This window comes from Sinocyclocheilus anshuiensis, unplaced genomic scaffold (assembly GCF_001515605.1).
Source record: "Sinocyclocheilus anshuiensis isolate Anshui unplaced genomic scaffold, SAMN03320099.WGS_v1.1 scaffold257, whole genome shotgun sequence".
Lineage (NCBI taxonomy): Eukaryota > Metazoa > Chordata > Actinopteri > Cypriniformes > Cyprinidae > Sinocyclocheilus > Sinocyclocheilus anshuiensis.
This window is the reverse complement of record NW_015539889.1, coordinates 1,544,097-1,556,222: the sequence shown is the minus strand read 5'-3', so window position 1 is coordinate 1,556,222 and position 12,126 is coordinate 1,544,097. Positions and strand designations below refer to the sequence as shown.

General features: G+C 37.1%; 1 protein-coding gene across 1 annotated transcript in view; it reads right to left on the bottom strand.

Annotated features, from left to right (window-relative positions):
- Positions 1-11,865, bottom strand: part of LOC107685657 (CMP-N-acetylneuraminate-beta-galactosamide-alpha-2,3-sialyltransferase 2-like) — a 23,898-nt gene extending 12,033 nt beyond the window's left edge. The window contains exon 1 of the mRNA XM_016482320.1: positions 11,773-11,865. The gene's annotated coding sequence lies outside the window, so the exon portion shown is untranslated. The remainder of the gene's footprint in view (positions 1-11,772) is intronic.
- Between the last annotated feature and the right edge of the window lie 261 nt (positions 11,866-12,126).

The following is a 12,126-nucleotide window of genomic DNA, read 5'->3' as shown; positions in this document are numbered from 1 at the left end:
ATGTGTTTTTTGAACCTTAAACCGCATAAACACATTTCATTACACCAAATACACAAAATAATGTTCTCTTTAGCAACATCATATAACCCCTTTAAAGTTTAGTCACTTCCTCACATGAAGCGATATTAACCACTTTGAAGGCGTTTTTGAAGCTACAGTCCACATTTCTCATAAATGCATGGAAAAGAGCAAAGATCACAGTATTTTTCCCTTCAATTTATTTCTTCTGTGCACCACATGCAGAAGAAATTTAAGTCATATAGGTTTTGATGTACTTGAGAGTGAGTAAACGACAGAATTTCTATTGTTATGTGAATCATCCTATTAAAGTCAACCTAAGAAACTAATTATTTGAGGTAGTGCTAAATGAAAGAATCATTTAACTTTTACTTAAAGGTGCAATAGGTGATTGTCTTCAGAAACATTTTTTGTTATGCTGGTTGAAAGTCTCTTCACATCCCGATAGCAATCATTATTTTAAGTGGTCTAAATGTATTTATCTGTATATATTCTGTGGAAGGCGTAGGACCAATAAATGTTCGTCCAATCAAAACGCTCGGTCCGAGCTCGGTCCTGCCTGTCAACGTATGTATTAGCATACCTCTGCGCACCCGGTTCGCGCAGACAGGATACGTCATCAGCGCGTTCACGCACGCTGTGCAGACAGAGCGAGAATGGCAGACAAACATCAACAACCCGATCTTCCTTCCTGGTATTGTAGTACTTTTAAAGTTTTCTCGCCTGTGAATGACACATGATGTAGCCCAGTGGTTCCCAATTACAGTCCTCGCGCCACCCCGCTCTGCATATTTTGCATGTCTCGCTTAGTAAACACACCCGATTCAGATAACCAGCTCATTAGAAGTGAACTACGTGACGACAGAGGCCCCCTCCCGACCCTACTCCCCCATACTCCTATTTGCATTGAATTCTCTCACTGATAGAACAAACTTCCTTTGTTATGGATATTTCTGAGATGTTATCGGGAAGAGAGTGAGAAAAACAAAATGATCTGATGCCTTCTTTTTTCTCAGAGAGAATTAATGGGGGCTTCATATAAGTTGCTTACTGTCAGGATTTATATAAAAAGTAACTAAAACATTTTGACGTTTGCATCACATAACTAGCTGCATATGGGTTATCTGAAGTAAACTTGCTCGGTAGCTCACCCGGTACAGCACTGGGTTACACTTTATATTAAGATGTCCTTGTTACAGTGTAATTATACATTTAAAGGTGCAATAGGTGATTGTCTTCAGAAACATTTTTTGTTATGCTGGTTGAAAGTCTCTTCACATCCCGATAGCAATCATTATTTTAAGTGGTCTAAATGTATTTATCTGTATATATTCTGTGGAAGGCGTAGGACCAATAAATGTTCGTCCAATCAAAACGCTCGGTCCGAGCTCGGTCCTGCCTGTCAACGTATGTATTAGCATACCTCTGCGCACCCGGTTCGCGCAGACAGGATACGTCATCAGCGCGTTCACGCACGCTGTGCAGACAGAGCGAGAATGGCAGACAAACATCAACAACCCGATCTTCCTTCCTGGTATTGTAGTACTTTTAAAGTTTTCTCGCCTGTGAATGACACATGATGTAGCCCAGTGGTTCCCAATTACAGTCCTCGCGCCACCCCGCTCTGCATATTTTGCATGTCTCGCTTAGTAAACACACCCGATTCAGATAACCAGCTCATTAGAAGTGAACTACGTGCATGAACTGTGTTCCGATCGATATGATCCCTACAGAGTGTTCGGAAATCCGTTGAAGTTTACTTCACTTCGGAACATGGGCTGGAATTGGGAACCGCTGATATAGCCTATTGTAGTAATGTTGTCTCTGGTATTCTGGTCTGTGAGCGTATATGCGTTCAGGGGGCGTGGCTCTGGACGGCGATTGCAGTGAGGGTGGGACGTTCGCTTTCAGTGCTATCAGGCTAAAGTTAGCATTTTCCAAGATCTCCTACTGCACCTTTAAGTTTTACTTCGTCCTGTTCTCACCGACAGTCATGACGAATTGACCTAAATGAAAGTCTGTCTGTCGACTTATTCTTCAAAAACACAAGTACAAGACAAAATACAAAAATGCCACAACTGCTGATTCCTGATGAGACTGCAAGAATGTGGCTGAACCTCCCTCGTACTCCCCACCAAATCCACATACATTAAGCACCGCTGACTGCGTTGGACCAATCGCACTGATGCAGCAAATCCATCTTTAGATTGATGACTGTCAAACGCAACTACTCCCACAATTCCCAGTCTAGAGCTCTGTACTTGATCCATGGTACTTAAATGGCCTGCTTGATCTCCTTAACAAGCATCCTTGAAACAACCACTTTACTTTAAAAGAAAACAAAGGCTACCCCAGAAATCACAGCCAAAGTGACTGCAGAGCAAGGCTGAAATTTTATGCTAAACAGGAAGTCCAAGACTTTCCTCATCTGTTAGGGAGCCGTGTCCGGTGGAGCAGGGAGACGCTGGTAATGGGGTGGGGGATGTGGGATCAGCTGACATTCAGCTGATTCGGAAGAACCATCTCTCTCTGGCAGACGGCTGCCTCACTACAGACCAAACAGAATTACATCTCAGGCCAGCGCGCCAAACCCACCTAGTCAGCAAAGTGGCGGTACAGACGAGTCTCCCCCACTGTTCATTACTCAAAGTGAACTATGCTCAAAACGAACGCAAGGAGCTTAAAGTAACCAATCCAGAGCTAATGAATCCAGAACGTTCTCATTCGCTTAAGCTGAGAAACAAGCGGTCCATTCAGAAAACTAATCAGGAGGAATTACAACAGCTGTAACGCAGAAAGAGAAAGAGAAAGAGACTTATTAGTTTCCCTACAAGTGGCTCTAAATGTATTAGGCCAAAGTAATATTTGCACTAGGACGTGGGCAGCCTGCGAATTGTGACGTTCTTCTAAAGATAACAGTGATTCTCATGATTTGAAATAGAGCAAATGTCAATATCTTGGTACTCTGGCCAAGTTACCGTGAATCAACACTCCTGTCTAATCTTTTAGATTAAGTTTTATCAGATAAAAACACTACAATGAAAACCTTCCATGTGTTTTCATTTGCATAGTTATTCATCTGAATGAATTAGTTTGCATACCAAAGTCAATTGGGACTCTCATATTACTGAAACTGAGAGGCTCCTCAATGCCTGCCAAACTATTCCAATTTGATTGCTCATAGAAATGTGCCCTTTACTCACTAAAAGGGACCCCTTTTCACAAAAGGTCTGCCCAAACTTTCTGTGTGAGCCTTGAGGTACACACTGGGTTTGGAAGGCAACCACACTGCAAGCAAACATTAGTTGATAAATGACATAACCTTTCAGAACTATCAGGGCTGTGAATACAATCTCAGGATTTGGAAGGGACCAAATGTAAGTTGATTCTCTAAAGACAATGGGGGTGGGTGGCTGCTAAGGTGTGCTTACTGTAATGTAACTGGCGTATATGTTCCTGGGTAAGCTTTCCATAAACAGTATGTTTTTGTTAACAAGTCCTTCAATTCAATTTAAGTTTATTTTTATAGTGCTTTTCACAATACATATTGTTTCAAAGCAGCTTTAAAGAAAATGCTTGTTTCAATCTTACAATCAGGAAGTATTCTGTTATCTGCCAGTTATGAGAGTAGTAGTATCCTACACTATGCGTCAGATTGGTGATTTATGACCTGATTTATGACCCCGTCAGTGTTGATTGACAGGTTGTCATATGTCAAATGTGTACATGATCAAATTTATGACCTGATTTATGGCTATATGACCCCTCTGTCACCCTGACTGCCATGTCACAGGGGTCCTGTCACCCCTGACTGACATGACAGTGGGGTGTGTAAATCAAAAGATCAAACAGATGTTAGATCTGACTTTTGATGTATTTATGACTGGATTTATGATGTTTTTATCTTTTACCTGTGCCATGGGGTTTTATGGCGTTGTTCCTTCCTGACCTGTTGTTAACTTCCAGTCTGGAGGTGTTTGGGTTCTTCCTGATTGTGGAAAAAATGGCTAAGCAAAGGGTGTGTATTGTCACCTCAACAGGATCAATATTTGTTTGATCTATACGGTATATGTTAATGCGTAGTCACCAACAGTGTGGCTACCGACCCGTCTACATCTAAGCAAGGAGGTTGTCTGGGGCATCTGGCTTCCGTGTTTGTGTTTTAGGTCAACACCTTTGGTGGATTGGTGTCTAGACACCAGAGCCCAAAGCTTCTCCCCTATCTGTTTCCTACCGTGATGTAGTCGGTGTCCGATATAATGTTTTAATATGTTTGTTAACGAAGAGTATGTCTATAACTTTTCAAGCGCGTGTAGTGTAATGTTATGCTTCTTAACCGTAATCACATTACAACAAGGTGACATAGTCCCTCTAGCAAATCTGCCAAAAGTGGACAAAACTGAAAAATCTTAGCACACGGTAGATGCTTATGACCGAAGGGGAGTACACATAGGCCTACTCTTTAATGTCAAGCGGAAATGTTGACAGAAACGAGTACGACAAATAAAATGTGAACATCGTCATCAGCTATATGAACAAGAGGTCTAGATGTAGTGGCATTATTTTTATGCTGTAGTTGTTCATAAATTCCTATGAACATGCACTGCATGTTTGACCACAATCAGAAAGAACTCATCACCTGAAAACTATGCAAAAACAAAATGTAAACAGACTCATCGATTATCTCTGTAGTATTTACAGTATTTACAATTCACACATTCACAATAGAACAGAAGAAAGGATTTCTGTCTCATGTGCTCAAAATTCTCTAAATTCTCTTTTGCCAAATGCCGTACACACTTCTGCATTAAAGATTATGTTTGATTTTTTTCTATAACCTTAACAAAAGTGTGGAACATCATAGTTCTCAAATGTGTTTGCATTACATCTAACAAATTTGACAGAAGTGGAGAAACAAAGATCTTTAGCACGTGCACACATTGTAGATGCTTACGTACACCAGAGATGTTGCTTTATTTGAGTCAAAGAAGATGGCGATAGTAACTGATAATATTCTTTAATGTTTAATGTCGTTGTGATGAAAAAGATTTTGAGGATAAACACCTCAGGGGAAATAATTTGAAATGGTGGTTTGTCAAAATAATAAAAAGTTCAGTCAAATGTTTAATAATTTTCTTAAATGAATTGGTATGTGTTCGTCATGCTCTCTATCCCATGCAAGGATTAGCATGAACTTGCCGAGGAGTCTTAAAACAAATACAGCCAAACAAACAAAATGTGAATTGCGTCATCTGCTATCTGAACAAGATGACTAAATCTAGTGGAGTAATAAAAATATAATTTACAAATCCGCATTTAAAAACTTTCACAATTGTTTATGAAACAGATTTTCTAAATTCTATATGCATTATAAACATTTATTTTCTTGCTTTGTCTTTCTTTCTTAGTGATTTGGTTCCTGTCAATCAACGCTGACAGGGGGTCATAAATCAGGTCATAAATCACCAATCTGACACATAGTGTAGGATACTACTACTTATGAGTGTATCAGAGTAACATACAGTACATATGGTAGTAATATACAGCTATAATATTTGTTATGTGGTTAGCTGACATCATGTATTCAGTTAAGCATTCACAACAAATGTGTTTGCAATTACGTCTTGAATGATTACAATAAAAGGATAATATGATACAGTTTACACTCAGGCAAAGTTGGCGTCGAAAATTTTTGTGCCTTGTGATGTGTTTTGAGAACATTAAGATTTAAAATATTTTAATTACCACAAGCTGCTTGTAATGCAAAATGTATAATTTTTTGCAAAAATGTGGAAATTTTCCACCATGGTTTGTTTGTTATTTAATTATTGTCATGCAAACATAAACAGTGTCAGAGATTTTCCATTCCATTTTTATTTCCTATACCAATGGACACCAGAAAAAAACATAGTAATTACGAAACAGCAATCAAAACTGCTGAGGTGCTGAGAAACCCTGCTCTAAAAGATTTGCCTTGGATACCAGCCAAAGCTTTTCAACTTGCAGAGGCGTGAGAGGCTTGTTTTGCTCAAGGCATTTTAAAGAGTCAGGCCATGTTAACACTGCAGAGAGAGTTTCAAGTGAGGAGTGGAGTGGACTACTAAGGGTAGGGGGCCTCACATTTCCTGTAAAGTTGGTCTCACAGTTGTGAAGATGCATGTGGTGTGGTTCCCTCAACAAGGGACAAAAAAAAAAACAAGCCCACCATCCCCCACATCATTGCTCCAAGCACAGCACACTTATCAGCCTCTCTGACCGCCAGAATATCTTTCATAATGCAAAACAACGGTGCCTCTCATTTCCTTTTCCCTTGGTCGACTCACATGTGTTAACTCTAAAAAACTGAGCTTAAGAAACAGGAATAGCTACACTGGAAAATATGTAGATTTTACCAATAAAAATATTTTTTAAATGCTATTGTAAAAACCTGTTGCCCAGTGAACTGTAAGTTACCTTACTGTATACAGCAAAAAGTATATTTTAATTGACAAAGCATACTTGCAATACTTTTATACATTAAGGTTTTACTGTAAAATACTGTAAACATGTTTTAAGTAAAAAATATGAATTACCTTACTTTAAGAAAATATATATACTTTCACATAAAAAATACAATTGTTTTGTAGAGTTTTGTAAAATGAAGTTATAATATGTTATAATTTTAATCCACAATACACACTTTTTTTAAGAAGCAAAAAGAATGACCTTTAAGGCAATATGTATACTTTCAGATAAAATACTGTAAAATTGTGTTTTTATAGGTTCTGGTTAAAGATGACTGGAAAATGGACGTTTATAGATTTTATTATTTTAAAGAGTTATTTTTGTTATCTGCTATGTACATTGCAATTCAATTTTATATTTAATTAGCATTTTATTAGGTAGCATTTACTGCTGTCCAACACTATATAATTTAAGCAAGGAATAATTGACGACGGGCCATTGAATTATTCGAAAATAATGCACACCTGGGGTGGTGATAATATTAGACAGTTTACATTGACCAAAGTTGGCGTATGAAATTTTTGTGCCTTGCTATGTGTTTTGAGAACAATAAGATTTAAAATATTTTAATTAAGGTTCTTCATCCCATCACAAGCTGCTTGTAATGCAAAATGTACATATAATATAATATAATATAGCTGAGATTCTCCCATTTTCAGTGACATATGACACATTTATGGGAAAATTCTTATAGTTTTGTAAAACAGGTCTATTTATGTCCAAAAAGCACAAAAAACATTGAAACGAATGGGGGGAACCATAAGAGCTTGATTGTAGCAACAATTACAAGTCAATTCACTGAAATGATTCATATAAGGTCTACTTTTATTTTATTTGTAAAATGAAATAAAGTAGAAAATGTTATTAATATATAAATTCATATATAAAATTTAAATTTAATTTAATTTATAAAAATAAATTTAATCTAATTCATGTCTTTGGGCTATTGTGCAAAATTTGGAAGAAATCCGGCACGACACAAAAAATTAAAGAAAAACAGAAATTGAATAATCAAATGTAAAAATAATCACTGCATAGTCTTCATTGTATGTATTCATTACAAAATGAATATTGTTAGAGCTACAAAAATTATTCACTCAAGAGCAGTGAGTGAGCGATTCCTTTTATTTTCTTTTATGATTAATATTAATGACACAGATGGCAGCAGGTTTATATTGCACAGATCTAATATTTGTTACACATCAGATGTTTTCCTCAACTGTTCTCCAAATGTTCAATTAAGACATAACGGACTATGTGTGCGTAAACACGCCAAGACAGATGTTTTAAAATACAGTAATTCTGTAATACGCGTCTTTCTGTGCGCGCTTCAGGTCAGTGTCAGTCAGTGAGAATAACGCATTGAGATCTTTTTTTTATGTGTCTTATTACGATTAATAACTAACATCAAGCACGTCCTACACTTTATTTTTTCATTCATGCATATTCTTTTTCTAAAAAACAAAACCGAAACATCAGACGCAAGTGCTTTGCTTCCGTAGGACATACAAAGCTTTTTATTAATACATAATAAGAGTTATTTTAGCCTACAATAAAACAGTAATAATATGTATTATATGCCTATTTAAATATATTTTTTAAACATCTAAACTATTCTTTTGTTTTTGTTTTTTTTCCCGGATCGATGCACTCGTTCACAGCATCGCGCTTCATGTCAGATAGGAATTCATCAACCCGAAGCATCAGCGTCATGATCAGCATCAAAAGACCGAATTATTTCGACACGTATCAGGCATAAAATGACCTTAAAATAAGCGGGTTATCTTGGCAGAGTATTAAGTAACAAAAAAAAGGCTGTTCTTGAAATTTCGATGATGCCACGAAAAAAATGACACAGAAATCGGAAACTGGCTAAAGTCGCAGTTTTCTTGCCTTTCCTCCGGAATTTTTTTGCACAAAATAATAAGATGTAGTGTCGATAAAATCATTAATTTCAGCATTTATCATGTTATAAATGAAAATTAGAGAACTGTATCTCGAATCCATTGATATTATCCATCATTTACAGCAATAAACACAAATGACCTATTTTCGTCATTTTTATGGCTAACACAACTTTGACGCTCTTTATCTCAGCATTAGATAATGCGAATTTAGCCGGGTTTCACAGAAGGGGTCACATATTTGGCAGAGGGTCCAGTGCGTATTTGTGTTTGCACTCAAAAAAGCATAGAAAGTTTCTATTACAACGTGTTTTTGTAGCATTGAGCAATATAGCCAATCGCAGACATATCTTTTGATTTTTTTGAACACCTGTGATTGGCCATTGAGTTCATGTTAGTCAGAATTCACTCACCTCTAAACATCAAAACAAAGTGTAGACATGATGTAAATAAGAGTTTCATTGTGCAGTTTAGAGAGCTTCATTGATTATAACAGAACATTGTGAGTTTGTGATGAACTGAAGAGAGTGACAGCTTTTTAATGATTCATGTAATTCGCACAATTCGCTCGCTTTCTAGGCTACACCCTTACAAAAATTAACCATGGTTTTATTACAGTAAAAGTGTAGTAATCTTTTTTTTTGGCATATTGATTACCATTTGTATAGCCACAGTTTTACTACAAATACCATGGTTAAACTATGGTTAGTGTAGCAAAACCATGGTTAATTTGTGGTTACCATGATTTAACTATAGTAACCATGTTTTTTTCCATTCAGAATTTGAATAAAAGTTTTGATTTTCGTGCTGCTAACAGGACCAACGGCCACATACCCTGTACATGCAGCATGGTTTCTGGGCCCCCTGAACAGCATGTTGACTCAGGGCCCCACCTCAGTAGAAATATCCTGAATCCCTCAAATAAATGCTGGATTCACTTTCAAAAATTGCAATGACCAATCAACCAAAGAAATGTTATTACTTTTGCAGCACTGCAACAGTTATTTTACATAATTTTAAGATAAAACACAGTACCAGTCATCATGATCTTAACTACTAGGTGTGTCCACTCCAGACATTAGACAAAATTACTTTTTTTCTTTCACAAAACCCCAACCAAAACCCACACCCATCCCACCGTGGAAATTCTCACTCCAAGTTGAACTCAAAAGTTGGCAGCCCTGTTCTGTTTCAGGAACAACGCCATTATTACCATGCTAGTGAGAAATGTCATGTAGTTTTTAAGTTGCTAAACTATTTTACTAATAAAATCGGCAGAGCAGCGCTAACAACACATTTGTGTGCGCGTGTGTTTCTGTGTGTGCGAGTGTGTGTGTTTTCCGTACATAATAGAATGTAAATTTGTGGCAAAAACATGGATATAATTAGTCGTTTTTATCCTGTTTACTATATGTATTTGCTTGGTCAGTGTTGTTGTGTGGGTTTCGGTTCTTTTGCTGTTGTAAGCTGTAAGGACCTTTGAAATAACTGAAATCATTTGACGAAGTGATACGGACATGTAATGCGGTCAAGACCTGCCTGGAACTACTTTAGTCGTGAAATTAATTGTATACCTTAGAACGCTCATCAGCCAATCAGATTCAAGCATTCAACAGCCCCCATTGTATAATGATACATAATTTAAGATCTGTAAATTATACAATCACCAAAATGCTTGATCATTGTATTTTTACAGTAAAGATCCATTGTTTGCCAGTTTTGTACAGTAAATATACCCCTTTTACACTGCTGTGCTAGTCTAAAATTATATGACAGAAAAACTCTAGTAAAAACAGAAACAAATGTCAAATTACTCATGAAATTAAAGCTGCCAAGAAAGTTGTAAAACTGCACAGGTTTCCCAGGTTCCATTGTGTTTGTTATTACTGCTTTCTTCAGTAACCATGTTTGGGGGAGTCGATGTTACTATGGCACGTTTTTGACAGCTGCAACAAACACAAAACGTGACTTTGATACAAACCTAGATATATCTGTAGTCTAGTAAACTTTTTTTTTTTTTAATTATCTTCATTTCAACCACCTATGTGTGTATTTGGGAAGAATTAGCAAAACATTTTGTAGCAACTGTAAACGTCTTGTGGTAAGAAACACAACCTGAACTGACTCAACTGAAACCCTTCATTTAGACACAAACGGAAAGTTAAAGGGGTCATATGATGCTATTTTAAAGATAATAAATAGCCTTTGTGCACAGCCAGCCTTGTACTCTTCTAGGTTCAAAAAACTGTCGTCCATAAAATGCATTGCACAAATTCGAACCTCTGTGTTGTGCTGTTCTGTTGTAAATAAATCTTAACCAATGATTCCTAATTGCATCTACTTCCGGAAGGCCAAATAAAGTGCTTTTGCTTTCGCACTAAAACACACACCGTCTCCCTGACATGGCTGCGGCAACACCACTGCTGTTCCTGAAACCACGGCTTCTTTCTTTGCGTGCACATTTGGGTGGCATTATGCTAATATTTCCACATAGTGACATAGATATGTGGGGGCGTGTTAGAACGAGGCGTTTTAGGTAGGCGTGGTTGACTCTTAACTTTTATAAAGAATATCATTTTGGATTTGAGACTTTCGTCTTTGCAACTTTACAGATCTTCTTTATGCACCAAGAGCTTGTAACACTCCAGAGAGAAAACAAAACTTGAAATCGCATCATATGACCCCTTTAATCCACACTAGAGGGCATTTATTTATTTAGTCACTCATGGGATGTGTGTCAAAACCTCGTCAGCTACCTAGACAGCATTTTTGGGCGTAAGTGGTCGAACACTTGAACGCCGATTACATGCCATAAAGCCAAGTAAGAATCTCATAAAGTTTTGAGACACAGCCATAGTTTACATTCAAATGAAAAAGTTACAAATATCTTTTACTTTTAAAACCACCGCACACAATTTCAATGTTCACTAATGCACAATTTAGGAAGGTAAAGTAACAGCTTGAGTTTAACAAACATGAGTAAATTATCAAAGACTCAAACCGTTCGAACTGTTTCCCCTAGAAGTTCAGCTCAAATTTAAACTTTTAGGTGAAAACTTGTGTCATCGTGTTCAACTCGAAATAAATCTCATAACAACAACCTGTTGTATAGTAGTAAAATAGGACTGGTTAGCATTGCATTAGCTAAAAGTGTGGGTTTAAAAAAAGAAGTAGAGCGAAAGAAAGAACATAACTTCGAGGCGGCAGCACAACTCCGTTAACTCATTTGAGACCGCTTGCTCTCATCGCATTCTCTCTCGTAAAGATATATTCAGTTCGGTTTGTTTAAGTTAAAACTGGTTTAGTATAAGATCACATCCAGTCGATTAGAATGTAGGCTACTTACCGCCTTGTTCTCAGCTCGAGTGTGGGTGACTAACACGCAGAACTCCGTATGGCACTGAGGAATGATGTCAATCTCTCTCTCTCTCTCTCTCTCTCTCTCTCTCTCTCTCTCTATCTCTCTCTCTCTCTCTCTCTCTGTGTGTGTACGTTTTTCTACACTTAAACCTGAATACACACCGACTCATGGGGACTCGTGTCACAGACCCCATACGAAAATTAACCATGGTTTTACTACAAAAAAAAAAACACTTACTATAGTTAAACCATGGTAACCACAAATTAACCATGGTTTTACTACAAAAAAAAAAACAATTACTATAGTTAAACCATGGTAACCACAAATTAACCATGGTTT